Source organism: Danio aesculapii, chromosome 17 (genome assembly GCF_903798145.1).
Source record: "Danio aesculapii chromosome 17, fDanAes4.1, whole genome shotgun sequence".
Taxonomy (NCBI): Eukaryota; Metazoa; Chordata; class Actinopteri; order Cypriniformes; family Danionidae; genus Danio; species Danio aesculapii.
The window spans coordinates 51,254,252-51,279,428 of NC_079451.1; the positions used below are offsets into that span (position 1 = coordinate 51,254,252).

A 25,177-nucleotide genomic window follows, 5' to 3' on the forward strand; every position below is an offset into this window, starting at 1 on the left:
ACCAGGCAACGTTTCTCCAATCTTCTATTGTCCAGTTTTGGTGAGCCTGTGTGAATTGTAGCCTCAGTTTCCTGTTCTTAGCTGACAGGAGTGGCACCCGGTGTGGTCTTCTGCTGCTGTAGCCCATCCGCCTCAAGGTTGGACGTGTTGTGTGTTCAGAGATGCTCTTCTGCAGACCTCGGTTGTAACGAGTGCTTATTTGAGTTACTGTTGCCTTTCTATCAGCTGGAACCAGTCTGGCCATTCTCCTCTGACCTCTGGCATCAACAAGGCATTTGCACCCACAGAACTGCCGCTCACTGGATATTTCCTCTCTTTCAGACCATTCTCTGTAAACCCTAGAGGTGGTTGTGCGTGAAAATCCCAGTAGATCAGCAGTTTCTGAAATACTCAGAGCAGCCCGTCTGGCACCAACAATGCCACGTTCAAAGTCACTTTAATCCCCTTTCTTCCCCATTCTGATGCTCACTTTGAACTGCAGCAGATCGTCTTGACCATGTCTACATGCCTAAATGCATTGAGTTGCTGCCATGTGATTGGCTGATTGGAAATGTGTTGTTAATTAGGTGTACCTAATAAAGTGGCCGGTGAGGGTAGTATTACAAACAGGACGTTGTATTTGAATAACCTGCAGGTGGCGCCATTAACTTTACACAAAAATCTCCTCACTATAGTTTTTCCAGTGGTAATTAGACAGCTTTAATGTTTACCTGCTAATATGTAGACATATTTGGTTAAATTAAAGTTTCCCTTACAACACAACCCACGAACACAAACGATAAACCTTGTTTTCCTGGTTTTGAGCCGAACAATGATTCCTTTTTCTTTTATTAAGAGATTTAGTGTTAATTACACGACACATACCTCAACACATACCTCTATAACATACCTGAATGAATGAATGAATGAATATACAGCCTCTTCGTTCAGTAGATGATAGTCGCCTGTGATTGGTCCATCCTGATCACGTGATGTTTGTCTTTTTGCTTAAGCTAATTTTTGAATAATAATTACCTGTTTAATAACTACTAAAATTTGAATAGCATATTTTTTTGTCTACATGCTCTAGGAGTAGAATTCCTCCATACACAAGGATAGCACATCTGTGGGATAAAAGTAATCAAAAACTTGTGATTGGTCAATCCTGACAGCGCTGAGAAAAGTAACGACTATCACATGACCGTGCTTTTGCTTCATCAGTGGTCTAAATTAGACAAAAATACTAAAACTATTAATATATATATATATCGAATCAAAACTACTAAGTGGACACACATATATTGAGAAGCTCTATTTAGACTCATTAAATTATTTAAAAGAAACTTTCTTTAGCGAAGCCCCGCCCACTCCATTCTTTTGATTGACTCATTCCCGCTGCTTCAGTTTTGAGAGATTCAGTCGAGTTCAGTCAGATGAAATGATCACACTGGGAGTCTTGTAGTTCTGCAGCCGGAGATAAATAAACATTTATGAATGTCTACGAGGAGTTAATGAACTTTTGGACGTCTTAACATACAAAGAACTCAGTCGGTGAGTGTTTTTATCTTCATTTAGAGACTCGGAGTTGTTTGTGATGCGTGAAGCCGCAGAGAACATCAAGTAACGTTACATCAAACTTACAAACAGTTGTTTTCTTAGTCTTTAAAGGCAATATATGTGAATACGAAGAAGTTTGTTTGTGTTTTATGTCGTTTACGGTGTTCCCATGTCTTGTTTTGGGGAAATATGTTGCGTGGTGTTTGTTGTTTTTAATGCTATTTATATTTATTGAGGTAAAGTTGGTTTTATATTCGCACATTCGTTCAGTGACAACTTTTGACACCCTCACTATATTTACCATGATACTTTGAATATTTGGTCTGAAATAACATGTTAGTATGACTTGAAAACAATATTAACACTATCTAATTGACTGTGAACAATGTTGTACTTTGATAGTCATTTGCTTGCACCAACTTTGAATTTGCGAAATTTAATGAAATTATATTATTATTATATATTATATACAGAGAAAGTCCGAATGTGAACATATAAAACCAACTTTACCTCAATATATATATTTATGTTATGCGAATTGTCATCTGAAACGTTTCACGATGACGTTTGATGGATAATCTGAACTCTAGAATGAATTAAAACTGTATAATATGGTTTTTATATATATGAAAATTACTAATGTGTTATCAGTAAAACCATTTTTAAAACTATTACTTCATTTTAAGCCATTTTAAAACCATATTTTCCAATAAAACATTAGTATGTAACGTTATTTAACTGCCATAATGCACTTTATAAGTGTGTTTGTGTGTATGTATGTATGTATATATATATGTATGTATGTATAAAAAACATCCTTGCAAAATAATGAAACAATGACGACAAGTTAAATGATAAAAAATAAAAAAACAAACAAACAAACAAGAAGGTACAGTTCAGCTCTCATACACAAAGTACAGGTGCACATATACACGCATAGGAGTTCAGTAGGTCTGGAAAGCTACAATAAGTATTAATAGTAAGTGTAAAACAATCAATAAACCCAACCATGACATTCCTAAACCCTCTTGTCAGGATAGAAGCAATATCAAAATCAATATATGCCAGGAAAGATTCGCAAATTTGATAAAAAAAAAACTCCACTTTTGTCATGTACAATACAGGTCAGATAATCTAACGACACGTATTGAAGAATAGTTCGGTGCAACATCCTAACAGAGGGAGACACATCTGAGATCCATTGTAAAAGTATACCTTTTCTTGCATTAAAAATAAGACATAATGAATTTTAAAATATCATATTTCGGAATTTGATTAATGGTTTCAAAAGTCATTGTGTTTTCAATGAAAACCATTATATATCTGATAATCAAATACTTATTATTAAGCGAACGTTTTTTACCGTATAATCAGTGCATCTACTTTTATTAATTAAAAAACGATTTAAAATGTTTACACCTTGTGTAATAGCAATAAAATAAACAAACCAAAAAACTGTGATCTATAACAATATATAAATGAATTGATAAAATAATAAAAGGCGCCACGGTGGCTCAGTGGTTAGCACTGTGGTCTCACAGTAAGAAGGTCACTGGTTTGAGTCCCGACTGAGTCAGTGTGCATTTCTCTGTGAAGTTTGCAGGTTCTCCCTGTATTTTCCCCCACAGTCCAAACACATGCGTTATAGGGGAATTGAATAAACTAAACTGGCTGCAGTGTATGAGTGTGTGTGTAAATGTGAGAGTGTATGGGTATTTCCCAGTACTGGGTTGCAGCTGGAAGACCATCCGCTGAATAAAACATGCTGAATAAGTTGGTGGTTCATTTCACTGTTCATTCCCCGATGAATAAAGGGACTAAACCGAAGGAAAATGAATGAATGAATGAATAAAATATTAAATATATATTTTTGACATTGGTGTTCCTATATTTTATATGTATTTGCACATACAGTATAGTTAGAAAATTACCACTATTCAACTCTGGAATGAGTGGAGTTTAATTTAACTCATGATTGCTCAAAAGCTGTCCAAGTTGTGAAACCAACATCTATTACAATTACAAATATCTTTACAAAACCTTTTGTTTTTGGACACTTGCAGAACCATCTATGAATTTATATCAAAGTATTACTGACAGCTAAATGTTATTGTGGTAAATTTGGTTTTATATTCGCACGTTCAGACTTTCTCCATAATAATATACTTTCAGAAAAGTGTTATTTGCCAATACTTAATAGTGAAGTTATGATCAACCAATGACTATCATAGTAGACTGTTCTCAGTCAATTAAATAGTGCTAATGTTGTTTTGAAGTCATACTTGCATGTGATTTCAGACCCAATATTCAAAATAGCATGGTAAATAAACAATATAGACTCAGTCGCAAGCTGTCAATGTTAAAAAAGAACCAATGTACGACTATAAAACCAACTTTACCTCAATTAAAATGTTCTCCATACATACATGAGTCAAAAAATAACCCAACCTCCTTTCTTCAACTGGTTATACTGTTTCTCTTCGAAAATAATTGCGAAAAGATGTGTATAGAGGGTTTATACTTGCACTATACCTGTATGCACAGCCATACCGGCGATACTCTGATGTAAACATTAGCATGGATTACATAGTTAATGTTCTATAAATGAAATTAAATGGTTATTAATGTAAATGACCGATCATTTCTCTAGATTAGACTCTTATTCCTGATCCGTTAAAGACATTGAAGCTGCTTTAAAACTGTATTTTGTAAGGTCAAACCATGGAGAGTTTGCATTTATGTCAAGATTTGCTCAGTTCCCGACGTATGTTCAGCCACACTGCTGTAACTCAGATGTAAACAACAGTGGAGGGTACACTGTTAATGCACTACTGGACACGCTGCTGTCTATTTCAGCTGTCTAAACCACGGAAACAACTGCTGAAAAACTAGAGAAGGACTCTGTAGGAAGGAGAAGTGTGTGTTATTTTGACAGACTGTGGTAAAACACGCATATGAGCAGTATTAATGAAGATATTAGACTATCAGTTTTGCACAGGTAGATGAAATGTTAATGCTGTCAAGATTCTTGCTGTAAACAGCTTTTGTTGTTGTTGTTGTTGTTGTTGTTGTTGTTGTTTCTCTATTCTGCTTGATTTGTGTTTAACTTTTGCCAGTCGGTCTATAATCCTATGAAGCTTTTGTCTTTCTATAATACTCTAAATGCCTTTCCTGTTTCAAATATTTTTGCAAAACCTTGGATCCGGCCCGTATTAAGGGTGCCTTTAACCAATCAGGGGTGCGTTTCCCAAACAATGACGTCATTTGCAGCTCAACTATCATGGTACGATGCATCGTTTGGGAAAAGAACTATGTAGTGAGGAGTGTTTCCCAAAACCCGTAATTTTTCTGTCGCAGAGTCATCGTTTTAACCACGTTAGTTATAGCGTAAAACACCCATAATGATGCTGTAAACGGGGTGGAGGAACTACTACTTTAGAGAAAAACCCCATACTTTCTTAGTGCAAATTCTATTGTTTAACACGCACACGCATTTAAAAAAATCCAATATTAGTTTTGGTAAAAACCAAGCGGCAACCTCCCGCGCTCCCTTGGGAAGCCAATACGGAAGTAACTGAAACTGCAATTCATCAAAGTTCCGCTAGTCCTGGCTCCATAATAGAGCAAACTGCAATTGAGCCCACTGTTAGAATGGCCAACTTTACAACAGAATAAAAGGTGTTTACAGCCTGGTACAGAGAACGATTTTGGTTCATATAGCTATTATTACCCTCCATGACAACTGTGAGGGGGGTGAATTTATTTATAACTCATCCATTTCCTTTATATTAGGTTATATTAAGTTTGCATAATTAAGGGCGTGGCCACTTGAGTGACAGCTAGGTCTCGCTGGTCGCCGTCACTTCACCTCAGCTGAATCCGGCAGATTAGCCACTGATCTCGGCATATTCATCGTATTTTTGTGTTGTTTTATGTGGCTTTACTCAGTCAGCTGCCTTTTGGACTTATTTCTTACAATTATCAGATGATAAGGGATGCTGTGTGCACTAAATTGTGCTCATAAACCATTCACATGGCCTCGTTTCCCATGTGAGTAAAGTTGTATACTTATACACCATCTCTATAAATGTATTTGCATTATTTAAGATCATTTATCATTAATATTGTTCTTTAGACCCGTAAAGCACTCCAGAATGTGACAGATTGATTAGCTGTAGGCTCTAGATCAGTCATCTGAAGCGTTACAGTGTTATGCTGGAGTTCATCAATAGTCCTGCATTTACACGTCATTACACACTATATCTGAAGTGTTTGGAAGTAATTTGCGTTTTCCTCCTGTAGAAAAACATCATAAGAACAATGTTTAGTGGCTCTGTGTATTACTACAGTGTTTTTAACAGTCTAAACACTTTATTGATATAGTGTACAGCCAAGCACATGTGGTCAGAACACAAACGAGTCGCAGGTAATAAAGTATCAAGCGTTTCTCCCAAAGTAAAGTCTGTCTGCCAGGTCTAAGCAAAGTGCCAGCAGGTGTCTGTAGCTCCGCCCACTCTCCGCCTCTTTGCCCTTGTTTGGTATCCCGCCGTGGGTGCGATGACGCGCGAACAAAATGGCGACAGTTGGCCGCGCCTACTTGTAGCTTCTTTTGCGCTCTTCAGAAACCTATGGGTAACGTCACGGATACTCCGTCCATATATTTTACAGTCTATGGTAAAAACATGCACTCGTTTTCCATATTAATTGAAATATATGTAAACGGCACATATAGAGCCTGTGTTTCCTTTACAAATATTATTGAGAACATTACATAGTCTGTTCTAAAACATAAAATCACTTACAAAAGCTAACACGTATTCTAATATCATATATAAATCATATAAATAAATAAATAATGAGGCGATTTATTAAGAAATTAAATTTAATATTTAATATTTATTAGGAAATGAAAAAATCCTACTTTAATAGTAATATTAATAATATTAATGATGATGATGATGATGATTATTATTAAGGATATTGTTTATTTATTTATTATTATTTTTTAAACATCTACTTTTACAATTTGACACATGCAAACCACTGCAGAAATGTTCTAACCAGCAGGCCCATGTCATATACAGTACAGATAGTTAATAAATAACCTACTATAAATTAAAAGCATTAGCGTATGCTATGTTTTTTGTTTTCACAAGCTTTGGAGACGTAACATAAATTCTGCTCTTAAATAATAGGTCACATATAGTTTCATCATGAGCCACGGCTGTGTTTAAAATGACAATCAATGTTTTCAAAGTGCACTGGGAAGGGAGCGCAACATGAAGATCGCTAAAACTAAACTGTAAAAACACTTTGAAAGCAAATTACACTTAAGAGAGACGACTGTAATGCTTTTTTAAAAATTATTCCAAGTTTACATGTTAGAATGTTCTAAATGAATAGGGCATAGGGGGGATAACTGGGAATAGAACTCAGCCAGGAACTATGTTTCTAACCACAGCTCCAGAGGTGTAGTTGCAAGCATACAAGTTTGCAACTCAGTTTGCAAATGTTCGTTGGAACTTTGGATTTGGGTAACGCCAAATCATCTAACTATGTTTGTAACGACGGAACTTGCAACCTTAGTTGGCTAACGATGGCTTTAGGAAACGCACCCCAGTACAGCCCAAAACATGACAATAATTGATGATTTTCAGCAGCAGCAATCAGCTAAATGTGACTTTGGTTTAGTTAACAGTGGCTTTGTTTACATTCTGCTCTCCAGTTGACACATCATAAAACCTATTTTAAGGATCACCTTAAAGCCCACACAAAGATTTGTTCTCCTACAGTCTTGGCTGTGTTCGAGTTCTTGATCTGCTGTTTTTGATTCTTTGGAGATGAAACAAGTCTTCTTCTTTATATGCACTTTGAGCTTGTGTTTGTGTGTTATTCAGAGGGATAGTTCATGTAAAAATGAAAATGCACAAGTAATTGATTATGTAGGTGGCTAATTATTCTTCAGTGGAACATTTAAAGAAGACTTTTAGCTGGATTCGTGATCATTGGTGATTTTAGAATTGCCAATTTATAATTGATTAGTTGCCAATACACTGAAAAAAACTATTGATTGTTTTTGCTATTTCATTTTGAGGTAAGTGGTTGCACACATTATATATGGGCTGAATTTAAACAAACAAATTAAATGTCATAATGTTCGACTTAATTAGTTTGTTTATAATCAGCCTATATAAATTGTTTGCAACTACTTACCTAAAAAAATTGAGTAAATCCAATGAATAATCTTATTTTTTCAGTGTATAATTGCCTTTGGTTACCCATTTTCCCACTTACATTTAAGCTCTGTTCAACATGTTCTTAAATACCACTGATTGGCCATTGTGTTCCCTTGATGGATCTGCTGATAGACGCGGCTTTTAAACACTCCAGTGTTTGTGTATTTGTGTTTGCACAAAGTATAACTAATCACATTGTAATCTATTGAACACAATGGCTAATCAGTGGTGTTTAAGTTCCAGCTTAAAAGTTAGCAAACAACAAACTTTTCTATATTTTCAGTATTGATTAGCTCTAAACTTGATACACTCAATCAGACTCATTGATGACCTCAGCAGTCATCTGCTCTTAATACGGGCCGTGTCCAAGATTATATGAACCTCGGGATAAGATACACAGCCTAACAGCCGTTTTAAGTGTCATCTCAATCGCAAAATTCTTCTAGTGCACTGAAACATTTGTGCCCTGAAAAGTCCCAGGATGCACCTTGAAAATCAGGGAGCATCGATATGTACGATGTGCACTTTATGGAAATTCGGAAGCGTAAAATATGAATTACGTCAGTCAAATTATCAAGCGTAATGACAAACGAAATATGTTTTTCTAAACAATTATTTATTTATTAGGATAAAACTAACATGATTTGCTACCAGATCTATTTTCAGCTGTCAGACACCCACATGTAAATATACTATAGTAATTTATAGTAAATACTACAGTGTTTTTAACCATACTGACACTGACAGCTCCAAGAGATGATTCACAATCAGCTAAATGTTACTGGAATTGGCTTTTATGTATGGGCGATATATATTGCATCACCAGAAATGATTGAGCTCACGTCCATGTGTTGTGCGATGAGTACATATATTGATTATTGTGACCAGCCTAACGATTGTGCAGCTCTAGTGGATGCATATAAATTATCATCAAAATTATCACTGTTGCAATTAATATCAGAAAATATTGTGATGTAATTTTAAGTCCATACTGCCCATCCCTAGCTTGTGTGCTCTACAATGGGGTTATTTGTCCACAGCAGCTGAACTTTGATCAGGTTTTGGGCTTATAGTGGTTTGATTAGCAAATGATGAGGTGTTGATTTAGTGAAAGTCTGCGTCTTATCGCTTTCATAAGAGCTCTGAATGATGCCTGTTAGTCCCGTCAAACATTTGCTTTGCATGTTTGTGGTTGTAGGTGCTGGAACGCTCCACAGTATTTCACACATTTGTGGGATTTGTTGTGTTTTTTTAAAGCGCTTTATCAGAAAGTACATTATATTGGATATTTTCAATAAGGTTTCCCCTGGAGAATGACAAATTGAAAGATTTTAGGCAAGGCAAGGCAAGTTTATTTATATAGCACATTTCATACACAGTGGCAATTCAAAGTGCTTTACATAAACAGGAATAAAAGAAACAATTATAAGAGAAATGAAAACAAACATAAAAATGGTAAGAATAAAAATAAAATAAAATAAAAGCTGATAAAATGTGTTATAAAAGAATTAAAAAGAAGAGAAAAACATAGTAGTTCGATCTGTCGGACGTAGCACAGTGCTCATTCAGTAAAGGCACAGCTAAACAGATGTGTTTTCAGTCTTGATTTGAATGTGCCTAATGTTGGAGCACATCTGATCATTTCTGGAAGCTGATTCCAGCAACGAGGGGCGTAGTAGCTGAAAGCCGATTCACCCTGCTTTGACTGAACTCTTGGGATTTCTAATCTATTTGATCCTAAAGATCTGAGTGATCTGTTAGGTTTGTATTCAGTGAGCATATCTGTAATGTATTGAGGTCCTAGGCCATTTAGTGATTTATAGACCAGTAATAATACTTTAAAATCTATTCGGAATGTCACTGGGAGCCAGTGTAAAGACCTGAGGACAGGTGTGATGTGCTCTGATTTCCTGGTTCTGGTCAGAATTCTGGCCGCAGCGTTCTGGATGAGCTGCAACTGTCTGACTGTCTTTTTGGGAAGGCCAGTGAGGAGGCCGTTACAGTAATCCACCCTGCTGCTGATAAAAGCATGAACAAGTTTCTCTAAGTCTTCACTGAAAACAAAGCATCTAATTCTTGCAATGTTTTTGAGATGATAGTATGCTGATTTATTTACTGCTTTGATATGACTATTGAAACTCCGATCTGACTCCAGAGTCACACCAAGATTTTTGACCTTATTTTTTGTTGTTTGACCTTTAGAGCCAAGGTACGCATTCACCTTGAGAACCTCATCTCTGTTCCCAAACGCAATCACTTCAGTTTTCTCTTTTGGCCCGTTTCCACTGAGTGGTACGGTACGGTTCGGTTTGGTTTGGTACGCTTTTATAGTCGTTTCCACTGTCAAAAAGCGTACCGAACCGAACCGTACCGCACCACTTTTTCGGCACCCTTTCGAAAGGGTACCAAACACGAGAAAGGGTAACAAAAGGCGGAGCTAGACGCGCAGCTGAACGCTATTGGTTTACAGAGATACGTCATTCGCTTACGCAACAAGCCAGAATGAAAACAAAAAACCCGCCATGTTTGAAATACACGCACAGCGAGAGATTACAGCGGAATTATTTATACATATAATAACGAGCCATGGTCGACCCGGGCTCAAAATAATCTTGTCGTCTTGATAAACAGCCACAAAGCCAAGAAGAGCAGATTTACCCTGTGCCGCGTAGTTTTTTTACGAGCCAGTCTGAGGCGCGAGCGGTTTCGCTTTCTTGCTAGCTCTCGCTGCGCGTCTAACATTATATCTGAAATAACAAACCTCTTGAGCTGATGATAATAACCTGCGCTTGATTATTGACGTGCTTTTGAAACCCGATCCTGTCAGACACTGACAAACGCGAGAGTGAAGCGTGAAGAAACAAAGGAGAAGCCGGAAAAAAAGGAGCACATTATTTTTGAGCAGACGTGAACACACTGCCTTATTTAATTATTATTGTTATTATCACCTTTTGGACTAATATGAACTCAAAATGATGGATTTGTTCTCTAACAGAGGCTACATGTGCTGCTGAAGATTACAGACACAGATGAGAGGTTTACACTGACTGTAGGCTATATATTGTGCTGTTTTTGAACCTAAATACTGACGAAATGTCTGTTGTGTGTAGTTCTTCTGTAGTTGGCAACATATCGGAGACTGTAAGGGGCTGTATGTGTTTATATATGTTCATTTATTTAGTTATTTAATATAATTACAGATGTTACAGTATGCTGTTTCGCACTGTCATTGATCTGCAGTTATAATCAACTCATGTTCATAGAAAAGTTAGTAATAAACATTTCTACACAAGTATTTATGTGTATGAAGCATCTGTGTTGTGAGAAGTGCTTTTTATATGATATGTGAATGACCTGTACAGCTTTATTGTAGACATTTCCTCCAGCGAGAATGACGTCGACTGAAACTTTCTGTCATACACCACGCCCACCAAAAGGGTACCCTTGTTAGTGGAAACGCAAACTTGATAAAGGTGACCCGTACCAAACCGAACCGTACCGTACCATACCAGTCAGTGGAAACGAGCCATTTGTTTAACTGAAGAAAGTTTTGGCACATCCAATTGTTAATTTCATCAATGCATTGGCAGAGGGTGTCAATGGGGCTGTAGTCATTAGGCAGTAAGGCTAAGTAGATCTGAGTGTCATCAGCATAGCTGTGGTAGGAGATTTGGTTTTTTCTCATTATTTGGCTCAGAGGGAGCATATAAAGGTTGAACAGGAGTGGTGCCAGAATCGAGCCTTGTGGGACTCCACATGTCATGGGTGTCCACCTCGACCTATGGTCACCTATACTGACATAGTAACCTCTATCTTCAAAGTTTAAAGGAGCTGTTTCATTCAGAACTGCTGCACTACAGCTGTCATCTAGCCAAGTTTCATTTAAAAGCATAAAATCAAGGCAATTTGTGTTGATAAAATCATTTTATGTAATTATTATGCTATTTTATTTGACATATTATTACATTTTACATGACTACTTTATCTTTTATTGATTCATTTTTATATGACTTATAAAATACCAATATATTATGATATAAAAAACTTTAATATTTAAAATTATTATATTATATTTGTTTTATATAATAGTGTTGTATTAATGTTTACATTTTTTTAAATGACATAATAATGGATATTTTCAATAAGGTTTCTCCTGGAAATGATTAGGATTTTCGACAAATGGAAATATTTTATGTAAATATTATATTATATTATATTATATTATATTATATTATATTATATTATATTATATTATATTATATTATATTATATTATATTATATTATATTATATTATATATAACAGTTCTGTCTGGTTCTTGAATCTGATTGGCTGATAACCGTGCAATATTCTGCAATAACAGCACTCGTACAGCCTCTTCACCCTTGTGTATTACGCCGCCCACATACAGTGACAGCAGATCAATAAACTCAATACAGTTCATCAAATATTGCAGCTGTTGGACAACATAATGTACAATTGAGGCTTTTTAAGGCAAGAATGTAGTTGTTTAGATTGCAACTATGCAGTTTTTTATAAGGATAGTGACTATTTTAAAACATTTATAATTTCGGAGATTCAGTGCAGCAGCAGCTATTACACTGTCACGGAGCAGAGCAAAAACGGTTGACTTTCCGCCACAAGATGGCAACAGAGACTGCATAATAAGACCTTAGAGGAGGAAAATTTCAAAATACAGCTGATCAAATCATTATAAAACTGGTAAGTAACTAAGTCGATCTCTCTCGTATGTTGTAGTGCTGTATTTATACCATAGTAATCTGCTAGTGTTTGCTCTGGCTTTTTCAAGGTTAATTATTGTGATCTCCCGATTGCAGCAGAGAAATACTGGGAAATCTCTGTAGACTGATGGCATTTCATGCTGTTCAGCCTTATAATCTTAAAATATGAGCAAAATCAGCTGTTTTGTCAACACTTTAGACATTACGCTAGAGAATCATTCAAACACTAGCTCTAATGTGATGTCAGTGGATGAGCAGCGGTTTCTGCTGTTCTGACGTCAGCTGCAGATGTGAATGAATGGTGGAAGAAAGTAGTTCCTCTTACAGAGGGGTTTTTGAGACTCTCCATGTTTGATTTTCTTTCTTTTTTTTTTACACACGATTATGTCGTCGAACTGTTGTATAAATGCAATATCACACTCGTAGCAGTGCGATGTGGCTGTATATTGTATATTATAATTTATTATATTGATAATTTATTTATTAATATTCAAAATTATTAAGATGTTATACTATATCATATTTATATTATATTATATATTGATGTTGCTTTTATTTTTACATTTTTTGTAATTACATTATTATTATATTACATTTAAATGTTATATTATTATATTGCCACTTTATTTTTTGTTTATAAATAGATTTTCTTATATGCTTTTTTATTTTTTTATATTATTATAGTGGTGTTTTATATTTTTATTTATTCATATTTAAAATTATTATTATATCATATTTATATTATATATTGGTGCTGTATTTATTTATTTTTTGATTACGTTTTATATTAATATGATATAATGTTGGCATATTTATGTATATATATATATATATATATATATATATATATATATATATATATATATATATATATGTATGTATATATATATATATATGTATGTATGCATGTTTATATGTATGTATAGTTTTTCATGGTTGTGTATTTAACTAAACGTGTGTTTTTAATATTGAAAACATGAATATTTTTGAGTTTGCCATGAATATGTAGCCATTAATTCTGACATGCCATAAATAAACAAACAAACAAATAAATAAATAAATAAATAAATAAATAAATAAACAAATAAATAAATAAATAAATAAATAAATAAATAAATAAATGTGTTTCATGGAAAAATGAACATGCAAATTTAAATCCCTAGAGTGATGTAAAGTTGTGTTTTAATAGTGTAAAATGTGTGTGATTTGTTAGTGCATCACTGTTTTCTTTAGTCGTTGACCCCTGAAAACACCAGGCGGCCACTTTAATTGTTTATTCACCCGAGAGTTTATTTTCTGTGGGACTCCGCTGTCATTTCCATTGACTCCCATTCAGTGTTCATTGATTTTCCCAGCGCAGCAGAGTTCACGCTCTGGTCTTCACGGCTGTAATCAGACACGCTGGATGTTTTCAGATGGGTCAGTGTTTTTACTTTGACCTTGTCTGAGTTAAATGTCCTCAAGGGAGCAGCTTTTCTTAGGTTATTTGTCCATGTAGACGTTTAACAGCTGAATGGAGAGATTTATGGATCTTCAAGAAGAAGCTCTTTGTGTTTCTATTGTAACTGAGCTCCATTAGTGGATCTGAAAGGGTTTAAAGCGGTTCAAGTTAAAGACCTTTCCTATAGGAAAATGAAAAGTGCTGCATGTCTGTCAGAAAAGTACCCTGCTGTGTTGGGAAATAAGGTGCACTGATGGGAGCAGATGGAAAATAATGTGGTAGTTTACTGTAGTATATATGGCAAGGGCAAGGACAATAGTGCTTAAATTTGGCCCTTTTTCTCATTATTGCATTGGAAAATTACAGTAAGTTTTTCTTTTTATATAATAATAATAATAATAATGATTGTAATTATAATAATTATTTATTTATTATTGTTTATTTATTTATTATTTTTATTATTATTAATTATTGATAATTATAATTATTTATTATAAAAATATTTTAAAAATTATACTAAATAGATACAGAATAATAATAATTATTATTAATTATAATTGTTTATTTACTTATTATTATTATTATTATTATTATTATTATTATTATTATTATTATTATTATTTATAATTGTTGATTATTATTAATAGTATTATTCATTCATTCTTTTTCTTCTCGGTTTAGTCCCTTTATTAATCAGGGGTAGCCATAGTGGAATGAACCGCCAACTATTCCAGCCTATGTTTTACGCAGCGGATGGCCTTCCAGCCGCAACCCAACACTGGGAAACACCCATACACACTCATTCACACACACACACACACACACACACACACACACACACACACACACACACACACACACACACACACATTAACATTATTATTATTATTAAAATATTGAAGTAATTTTTTTACAAAATAGATACATATAATAATAATAATAATAATAATAATAATAATAATGATAATAATAATGTAATAAATATATAATAATAATATTAATAATATTATATTATTATTATTAATGTTAATTATAATGTTATATATAATGTTATTGTTGTTATTATTATTAATTATAATTGTTTTTATTATTATTATTATTATTATTATTAAAATATAGATTTTTTTTAAACAAAATAGATACTTAATAATAATACTAATAATTTTAATATTTATTAATATTATTATTATTATTTGTGTTATAATTATTTATTATTATTATAAAAATATTAAAATTTTTCACTAAATACAGAATAAAATAATAAAAATATTAATATTTATTATTATCATTTGTTATCATTATTATTACTACTATTGTTGGTGTTGTATTTATTTATTTATTTATTCATTTATTTGTTTATTAATCAATTATTCTATATTTTGTAAAAAATATTTCATTATATTTAAATAAATACATTGTATATAAAATATATATTTTTAATAAAGTATTTGTTAAAGTAGTGTCAGTCATCAGCCAGTAAAAACACACATTTATACATTTGCATTTGCTTTTTTATTTTTGTTTTACTTTTCTTTCTATTTGAGATATTTCTTAAGTAAACTGTACATAAAACAATCAATCAACCAATCAAAAAAAGTTCTGTTCTTCCGGGTGCTCCGGTTTCCCCCACAGCTTAAACACATGCGCTATCGGGGAATTGAACTTAATTGGCCGTAGTGTATGAGTGTGTATGGGTGTTTCCCAGTACTGGGTTGCAGCTGGAAGGGCATCCGCTCTGTGAAACATATGCTGGAATAGTTGGCGGTTCATTCCGCTGTTTCGACCCCTGATTAATAGGGTTGGGTATCGTTTGGGGTTATTTCAATACCGGTGTTAAATCGCTACTTTTAAATTGGCGCCTGAACCGGTGCCAAAAAATATATATTTTAACCCAACCCTGCTAATTAATAAAGGGACTAAGCCAAAAGAAAATGAATGAATGAGTTTTGTTAGTGTTTATATTGTCAGTGATGTTCTTAATATGGATGAGTTTATGACGTCTGTGGAAAACAGCTTCATTTCTGTCTGTTCCACGATTGAGAAATGGCGAGAAATTTAACCAAGATAAATAAACAGAAGAAGCGCTCAGTTTTAGGAGTCCAGATCATCTGCTCCACATCTGTTTTTGTGTGCGTTATCACGAGCGCGTCACGTTTATCTGAGGAGCATTTAGAGAGAAAATCTGTGTGAAATGTGTTTCTGCTTTACTTCAGGAAATGATGATCATTGACCATTTAAAAGTTAAAAGCTCAACAGAGGCTGTACTTTCTTCGTCAGCTGAGGAAGTTTAACCTCCCAAAGGAGCTGCTGAAACAGTTCTACACCTCCATCATTGAATCAGTCATCTGCACATCAATAACTGTCTGGTTTAGCTCAGCTACTAAATACGACCTCCAAAGACTACGTCGAATAGTTCGGACTGCTGAGCGAATCACTGGTACAACCCTTCCTACTCCCCAAGAACTGTACTTATCCAGAGCGAGCAGAAGGGCTGCCAAAATCACTCTGGACCCCTCACACCCAGCACACTGCCTCTTTGAACTGTTACCTTCTGGTCGACGCTACAGAGCACTGCGCACCAGAACAGCCCGACACAGAAACAGTTTCTTCCCTCAGGCAATCCATCTCATGAACACTTGATGATAATAATTGTGGAACCAACATCACTACTGCTATACACTTTTATACACATATACACTTATTTAACAACACACTTACATGCCAATTTGCACATAACAGCTGCACATATAACGTTGCATATAGTAATAAACACGTACAAACACTTGTCAATCTGTATATTTGCACTCACTACTCACTTCTATTTTTTTAATATATATTTATTATCTGTTTTTTGTCCTGTCTCTGTTGTCCTGTTGCACTGTAGAAGCTCTGTCACCAAAACTAATTCCTAGTATGTGTGAACATACCTGGCAATAAAGCTCTCTCTGATTCTGATTCTGATTTACTGGTGACTAGCAATTGTGTATGATGGATTAAGGCAGTTCTGTACCAGTAAGGTGTACCTAATATAGTGGCCGGTGAGTGTATAATTGGCTGAATCATAGAAATGCTGGATTAGGATCATGTGGGGGGTCGAATCGTGATCACAATCCTTTAACAATTAATCAATCATGCAGGCCTACTCCTGAGTTAATATATTATGATTGTTTCACAATAAGAAGGTCGCTGGTTTGAGCCTCAGCTGGGTCGGTTGGCGTTTCTGTGTGGAGTTTGCATGTTCTCCCTGCATTCGCGTGGGTTTCCTCCGGGTGCTCCGGTTTCCCCAACAGTCCAAAGACATGTGGTACAGGTGAATTTGGTAAGCTAAATTGTTCGTAGTGAATGAGTGTGTATGGGTGTTTTCCAGAGATGAGTTGCAGCTGGAAGGACATCCACTGTGTGAAACATATGCTGGATAAGTTGGCGGTTCATTCCGCTGTGGCGACCCCGGATTAATAAAGGGACCAAGCCGAAAAGAAAATGAATGAATTTCTCAGTTTTATTTGTTTGTATGTTTCGTGAATGATCAGTGTCTGTCTGTGTTGAAGTGTGAGAGTGTGTGTGAGGTCAGCCAAGACAAACTGCTGCAATAATAAAGGCTCCAGTTTCTCCAGCACGTTAGTTAAAGGTTTTTTTTTTATCGCTCCATCTGTCCCTCAGGATCATGCGTGTTACTCTAAGCCTCCCAAAAGACTTGTCCCGCAGACGCTGTCGGGTCACCGGGTCATTTTTAGGGAGTATTTTTAGGGAGTGTTTGGCTTTCGGAAGCGTTTTAATTGAGGAAGTAATTGTCGCTTGTGTTTTTCTTTTATCTGTGTGTGAGAAAGCTGAGGGAGCTTTTCTGTATGGCTGACAGTGCTTTATTTATGGCTGAAGAATAAATACACAGTGATAATGAAAGAGTGAACAGGCTGGAAACTGTCACTAGATTGGCTTTATAATATATGTATATATGAGAAACAATGTTGATGGCATGGTGGCTCAGTGGTTAGCACTGTCGCCTCACAGCAAGAAGGTCGCTGGTTCGATCCTCGGTTGGGTCAGTTGATGTTTCTGTGTGGAGTTTGCATGTTCTTCCTGCGTTCACGTGGGTTTCCTCCGGGTGCTCCGGTTTCCTCCACAGTCCAAAGACAAATACAGGTTAATTGGGTGGGCTAAATTTGCCGCAGTGTGTGAATGTGTGTATGTGTTTCCCAGTAATAGGTTGCGGCTGGAAGGGCATCCGCTGCATAAAACAAATGCTGGATGAGTTGGCGGTTCATTCCGCTGTGGCGACCCCGGATTAATAAAGGAACTAAGCTGAAAAGAAAATGAATGAAAATATATATAATGGCCCGTTTCCACTGAGTGGTACGGTACGGTTCAGTTTGGTTTGGTACGCTTTTATGGCCATTTCCACTGTCAAAAAGCGTACCGAACCAAACCGTACCGTACCACTTTTTCGGCACCCTTTCGAAAGGGTACCAAACACGAGAAAGGGTACCAAAAGGCGAAGCCACACGCGCAGCTGAACGCTATTGGTTTACAGAGATACGTCATTCGCTTACGCAACAAGCCAGAATGAAAAAAAAAAAACCCGCCATGTTTAAAATACACAGCGAGAGATTCCAGCGCGATTATATATACATATAATAACGAGCCATGGTCGATCTGGGCTCAAACAAACCTTGTCGTTGTCATGATGAACAGCACAAATCCAAGAAGAAGAGCAGATTTACCCTGTGCCGCGTAGATTTTTACGAGCCATTCTGAGGCGCCAGCAGTTTCGCTTTCTTGCCAGCGCTCGCGCGCGTCTAACATTATATCTGAAATAATAAACTTGTTGAGCTGATGATAATAACCTGCGCTTGATTATTGATGTGCTTTTGAAACCCGATCCTGTTAGACACTGACAAACGCGAGAGTGAAGCGTGAAGAAACAAAGGAGAAGCCGGAAAAAAGGAGCACGTTATTATTCAGCAAACGCGAACAAAATGCCATGATTAACTAACTTATTATCTTCACCTTTTGGACTAATATGAACTCAGAATGAGGGAATTACTCTCTAACAGAGGCTACATGTGCTGCTGAAGATTACAGACACAGATAAGAGGTTTTCACTGACCGTAGGCTATATATTGTGTTGTTTTTGAACCTAAATACTGACGAAATGTCTGCTGTGTGTAGTTCTTCTGTAGTTGGTAACATATCGGAGACTGTAAGGGGCTGTATGTGTTTATATATGTTCATTTATTTAGTTATTTAATATAATAACAGACGTTACAGTAGGCTGTTTCGCACTGTCATTGATCTGCAGTTATAATCAACTCATGTTCATTGAAAAGTTAGTAATAAACATTTATACACAAGTGTTTATGTGTGTAAAGCATCTGTTTTGTGAGAAGTGCTTCTCATATGATATGTGAATGACCTGTACAGCTTTATTGTAGACATTTCCTCCAGCGAGAATGACGTCGACTGAAACTTTGTCATACACCACGCCCATCAAAAGGGTACCCTTGGTAGTGGAAACGCAAGCCTGATAAAGGTGACCCGTACCAAACCGAACCGTACCGTACCATACCAGTCAGTGGAAACGAGCCATAAGAAACAATGTTGGCGGTATGGTGGCTCAGTGGTTAGCACTGTGGCCTCACAGCAAGAAGCTCGCTGGTTCGAGTTCCGACTGGGCCAGTTCAAGGTTATAATAGTTTTGGATTTTTCATTAGTTTTAGTTTTTATTTCGTTTTGGACTTTTTGTTTTTAAATTTAGTTAGTTTTAATGAGTTTTTAGAGGCAGATTTACTAGCTTTTATTAGTTTGTATATTTTGAAATTGCTCAGTTTTAGTTTAGTTTTTATTCGTTTCAGTATTAGCTTTAGTTAATTTTTTCTTAATTTGTTAGGTGCAAGATTCAAAATGATCAGAATAAATTCTGTATAATAAAAACTCAATCAAAGATACATTTTTTGACATGTATATTCAGAGGACACATGACCACAACCATCTACCCATCCTCAAATGCAAATACAACAGCCCATAGTATAGCAGCCTTTAGTAAAATATGTGTGCAAGGCTGCTTCTGAGGTTAGACAGTGATGAGAAGTTCAGATCTTTAATGCTAACTGGATCTTTTGTGACAATCTTACACAAGTTTGTCTCAACATATCATCAACATGATTAAATTTTGGACTCAACATACCAAAAATATGTAGTCAGCCATCTTAATTTCAGTCAGTTCACATGACTATGATCTGAAAAGTTTCTTACAATTACATTCTGCAACTCAACTGAAGCATGATTCACTTATTTAACTCCATTACGACTTTCTGTTACGAAATAAACGCACATTATTCAGCCAGATCCTCTCATTTAAGCGCTGCAGTTGTTCAAGTTTAGTTCAGTCATAGCAGGTTGTCATGTACTGTTTGTGTTCTGTTCACTAAATCACGCATATGCAGTTTTATCAGTTCACCGCTTCTCAAATCTGATCTCAGTGTACTGTGCTAATAACTGAATGGCAGTATATTGATTTATTTAGACTCAGAGCGGGTATCAGGTATGTTAAAAAGTAAGTAGTTTGTGGATGAGAGTGCTTATGGGAGACGCGAATCGTTTCAAATGATTCAGTTTGATTTGGTGAATTAGTTCAACTGGTTCACTTAGAACATTTCAAATGAACGATTTCATTCGTGATCACTAAATAAAATGTAAAAATGATAATTTTAAGTCTCCGAATTTAATATTGTCACCGTGCTGCTGTCATCATGTCACTCGTTGTTTTTAGTTGCGGGTGCAGCAGCCAGGATGACTGGAGCAGAACCAGCTTGATCTGGTCAATGGCAGCAGTATTAGGGGTCATTTCCACTGACTGGTACGGTTCGGTTTGGTACGGGTCACCTTTATCAGGCTTGCGTTTCCACTAACAAGGGTACCCTTTTGGTGGGCGTGGTGTATGACAGAAAGTTTCAGTCGACGTCATTCTCGCTGGAGGAAATGTCTACAATAAAGCTGTACAGGTCACTTACATATCATATGAGAAGCTCTTCTCACAAAACAGAGGCTTTACACACATAAATACTTGTGTAGAAATGTTTATTACTAACTTTTCAATGAACATGAGTTGATTATAACTGCAGATCAATGACAGTGTGAAACAGCCTACTGTAACGTCTGTAATTATATTAAATAACTAAATAAATGAACGTATATAAACACATACAGCCCCTTACAGTCTCCGATGTGTTACCAACTACAGAAGAACTACACATAGCAGACATTTCATCCGTATTTAGGTTCAAAACAACACAAAATATAGCCTACAGTCAGTGTAAACCTCTCATCTGTGTCTGTAATCTTCAGCAGCACATGTAGCCTCTGTAAGAGAGTAATTCCGTCATTCTGAGTTCATATTAGTCCAAAATCTGAAGATAATAAGTTAGTTATACATGGCATTTTGTTCATGTTTGCTGAATAATAATGTGCTCTTTTTTTCCGGCTTCTCCTTTGTTTCTTCGCGCTTCACTCTCGCGTTTGTCAGTGTCTGACAGGATCGGGTTTCAAAATCACGTCAATAATCAAGCGCAGGTTATTATCATCAGCTCAACAAGTTTGTTATTTCAGATATAATGTTAGACGCGTGCGAGTGCAAGCAAGAAAGCGAAACCGCTCGCGCCTCAGAATGGCTCGTAAAAACTACGGGGCACAGGGTAAATCTGCTCTTCTTCTTGGATTTGTGGCTGTTCATCCAGACGACGACAAGGTTTGTTTGAGCCCAGATCGACCATGGCTCGTTATTATATGTATTTATAATTCCGCTGTAATCTCTCGCTGTGTTTTTCAAAAATGGCGGTTTTTTGTTTTCATTCTGGCTTGTTGCGTAAGCGAATGACGTATCTCTGTAAACCAATAGTGCTCAGCTGCGCGTGTGGCTCCGCCTTTTGGTACCCTTTCTCGTGTTTGGTACCCTTTCGAAAGGGTGCCGAAAAAGTGGTACGGTACGGTTCGATACGCTTTTTGACAATGGAAACGGCCATAAAAGCGTACCAAACCGAACCGAACCACTCAGTGGAAACGGGCCAATATAGACTCTGAGGTGCCGTATGGGTCAAACACATGCAGCGCAAACTAATTATGTATCAAACCATTTACAAAGACAAAAACAAAGGATGTTTTTTCAATAATTTTACTTAGTTTCAATTAATTATGTATAAACACAACACAGTTAGTTCTAGTCCATTTTAAAAACTCACGTTTTTATTTTCATTTCAGTTAACGAAAATGATTTTAAATTGATTTTAAATTAAATTTTTGTTCATTTTCGTTAACTTTAATAATTGGGTCAGTTGGCGTTTCTGTGTGGAGTTTGCGTGTTCTCTGCCGTCAAGGGGCAGACTTAACCAATAAGCAAAGTAAGCAGCGCTTAAAGAAAAGGGCCCCTCTTAGAGCCTCGGGGAATTAGGGGCTCCCTTATAATTTCTCTATCGTATGTTGTCAAATCTGTACATAACTGTTAAAATTTTAACATTATTACTTATTTTCACAGCCGGGGGTCCGCCATTAATATTGGAACGTAGAGGCGGGCGATATGACCTAAAATTAATATCACGGTATTTTTCATCTTTTGAACGGTGACGGTATAATATCATGGTATTGCTTTCAATAGCAAAATAATCTACATCTCAAGGAAGAACGGACAAAAGAAAGTCTCACTTCTATCACTCTTTAAAAGTTTTGGTTTGGGTCATTGTAAAAGTCTCGTTATGAGCTGATCTTCATTTCTCTGTGTTGGTGGAATAAAGCAGGCGAGTCAGCCGCACCAATATATGAGCAGACAGAGCAGGATTCTCATGATGACCACCAGCGCAATTCCACTCTTTGTTATGAGCCGTAGTTTCAGTGTAAACTTAGTAAAGGTGAGTTTCTTTGGCGATGATGTGTACAGTGTTAGACTTTATATTTAGCAGACATTTGCGCTGAACACGCGGTGAATGCAACGCATCGAGATTCGGGCACCTTCTCCGAAAACACTCGATTGATCTCAGCTGGCGGATCAACATTTACCTCATGTCATGATCGCTGTCATCTGCGCCATTATTATTATTATAACTTTAGGTGAGGTTTGCAAACCTGTGCACTTTTCACTCTTCAGCCGTTTGCATTTCCTGCAGTAACAGAAGCTCCCTGTTATCTGACAGCGGGAAGCGTTGAGTGACTGACAGCTAATATAAACCAATACAGCAGCAGGGTAGAGCGATTCAGCAAGTTTTTAGAGAAAATCAAATCAGATTGCACTACAACCATTATATTCAGACACACAAATGCTCCCAAATATATTATGAGGGCGCATAGATTACATTTCGGGCGCTCATGCGACCAAAATGGTTGCAATTTCGAGCCCTGTAGTATAAGGACATGTATTCAGACCACAACTGAACGTTTGAAGAAAATTGAATGCCTTATTATTTAGAATTAGCTATTATTGATGTAAATGCAGCCGTTCAAGGCGCATAATTGATTTATCACGGTATTGACGGTATTAGAAAATCCATGTCGTGGCGCAATGTCACACCGGTGTTGACTATGACACCGGTGTACCGCCCACCCCTAATGGAACGTTCCTTCCAACCCCAACCAGACACACCTGGGCTAGCTAATCAAGCTCTTTCTTAACTTTCTAGAAACATCTGTGCAGGTGTGTTGAGGTGTGTCCTGCTAAAATCTGCAGAACATCAGCCCTCCAGGACTAAGTTTGGACACCCCTGCTGTGGAGAGTTAGTTTGTGAGCTTGATTTTTATTTGTAAATTTGTTGCTTTCAATTTTACACTAAGAAAAAAAGGTACCTTTTAAATATTAAAATATATAAAATATACTTTAAATATTTTATATACTTTTATATATATATTCATTTAAACCTCCTTTTTAACATGCAGATTATTTTAAAAAATGCAAGGGCCCCATTCCTGGAATTGCTTAGGCCCCCCCAAATCACTAAGTCTGCCCCTGCTCCCCATGTTGGCGTGGGTTTTCTTCGGGTGCTCCAGTTTCCCCTACAGTCCAGAGAAATTGCACTACAGGTACATATCCTTTAGGTACTATTTACTTTTAAGATACCAATATATGGACCCTTTAGGTACTACATTATATGTATAAGTAGGCCCACACGGAATCTGCGCACACAGAAATCCACAGATTTTTAGCCCATCAATGAGTCTATGCATTTACTATGCATTTATTGTGTAAATGTGTGTAAATTTATGTTTATTCAGGGTTTATTTTATTAATTTCACTAATATTATTGTGGTATAATAATAGTAATATTAAAATGTTCATATGATTTATTTACAATACAGTTTGTAACGTCATATTTTCTGTCTTTTAGTAGAGATACGAGAGACTTGCTTTGTTTAATTTTTTTATTAATTTAATTAAATTTAATTGTTTAAAAAAAATGAGTGGATCTAATTGAATTTGCATTGTAAACATTAAATAAAAGTTCAAAAGCTATTCTTTTTTCATTCATTCATTTTCTTTATTAATCTGGGGTCGCCACAGCGGAATGAACCGGCAACTTATCCAGCACATTTTACACAGCGGGTGCCGAATCATTCCGCATAAATCCGCTGATTTTTTTTTTTTTTTTACAAACTTCTCAGCAGAAATGGCAAAAAATGTCTGCAGATTCTGTCTGGCTCTACCTATAAGTTAAAGTACGCACCATTTAGCTACTAATATTTAATGTTAAGGTACCATTATGGATTCTTTAGGTACTAATATGTTCCGTTTAGGTACAAAAACGTACCTATTGAAAGGGTTCCAGCTTTTGTACCTTTTATTTTTGTGAGTGCAGATTAACAGCACATCAGTCAACTGTATTTAATTCTCAGAAATCCTGAACGATTTTCATTAACAGCCATGATTGGCTTTGTAAGTTTCTTATGAGCTCATAATAGAATAAATGCAGCATCAGTATCAGTCTCTTCACGGGGAGGATTGAGGATCTTTTGCAATACTTGTTTTTTAGCTGCCATTGCACAATGCTGTTTGGGTGTTGCATTGTGTTATTTTGCTGCAAGTTTACAGCATACTGCAACATTTCAGATGGATTAAATAAATGCTGTTCTTTTAAATGCTGAGAAAATAAACTGCATCACACAATTTTCCTCAAAAATATGAGGAAGAACTTTTGTATGAGGAACTACTTCCTTCCGCCATTCATTCACACCTGCAGCTGATATCAGAAC

General features: G+C 36.0%; 1 protein-coding gene across 1 annotated transcript in view; it reads left to right on the forward strand.

Moving 5' to 3' along the window:
- Positions 1 to 1,408: 1,408 nt before the first annotated feature.
- The window catches only part of LOC130244133 (pleckstrin homology domain-containing family G member 3), a 130,390-nt gene continuing 106,621 nt past the window's right edge, over positions 1,409 to 25,177 (forward strand). The window contains exon 1 of the mRNA XM_056476416.1: positions 1,409 to 1,530. The gene's annotated coding sequence lies outside the window, so the exon portion shown is untranslated. The remainder of the gene's footprint in view (positions 1,531 to 25,177) is intronic.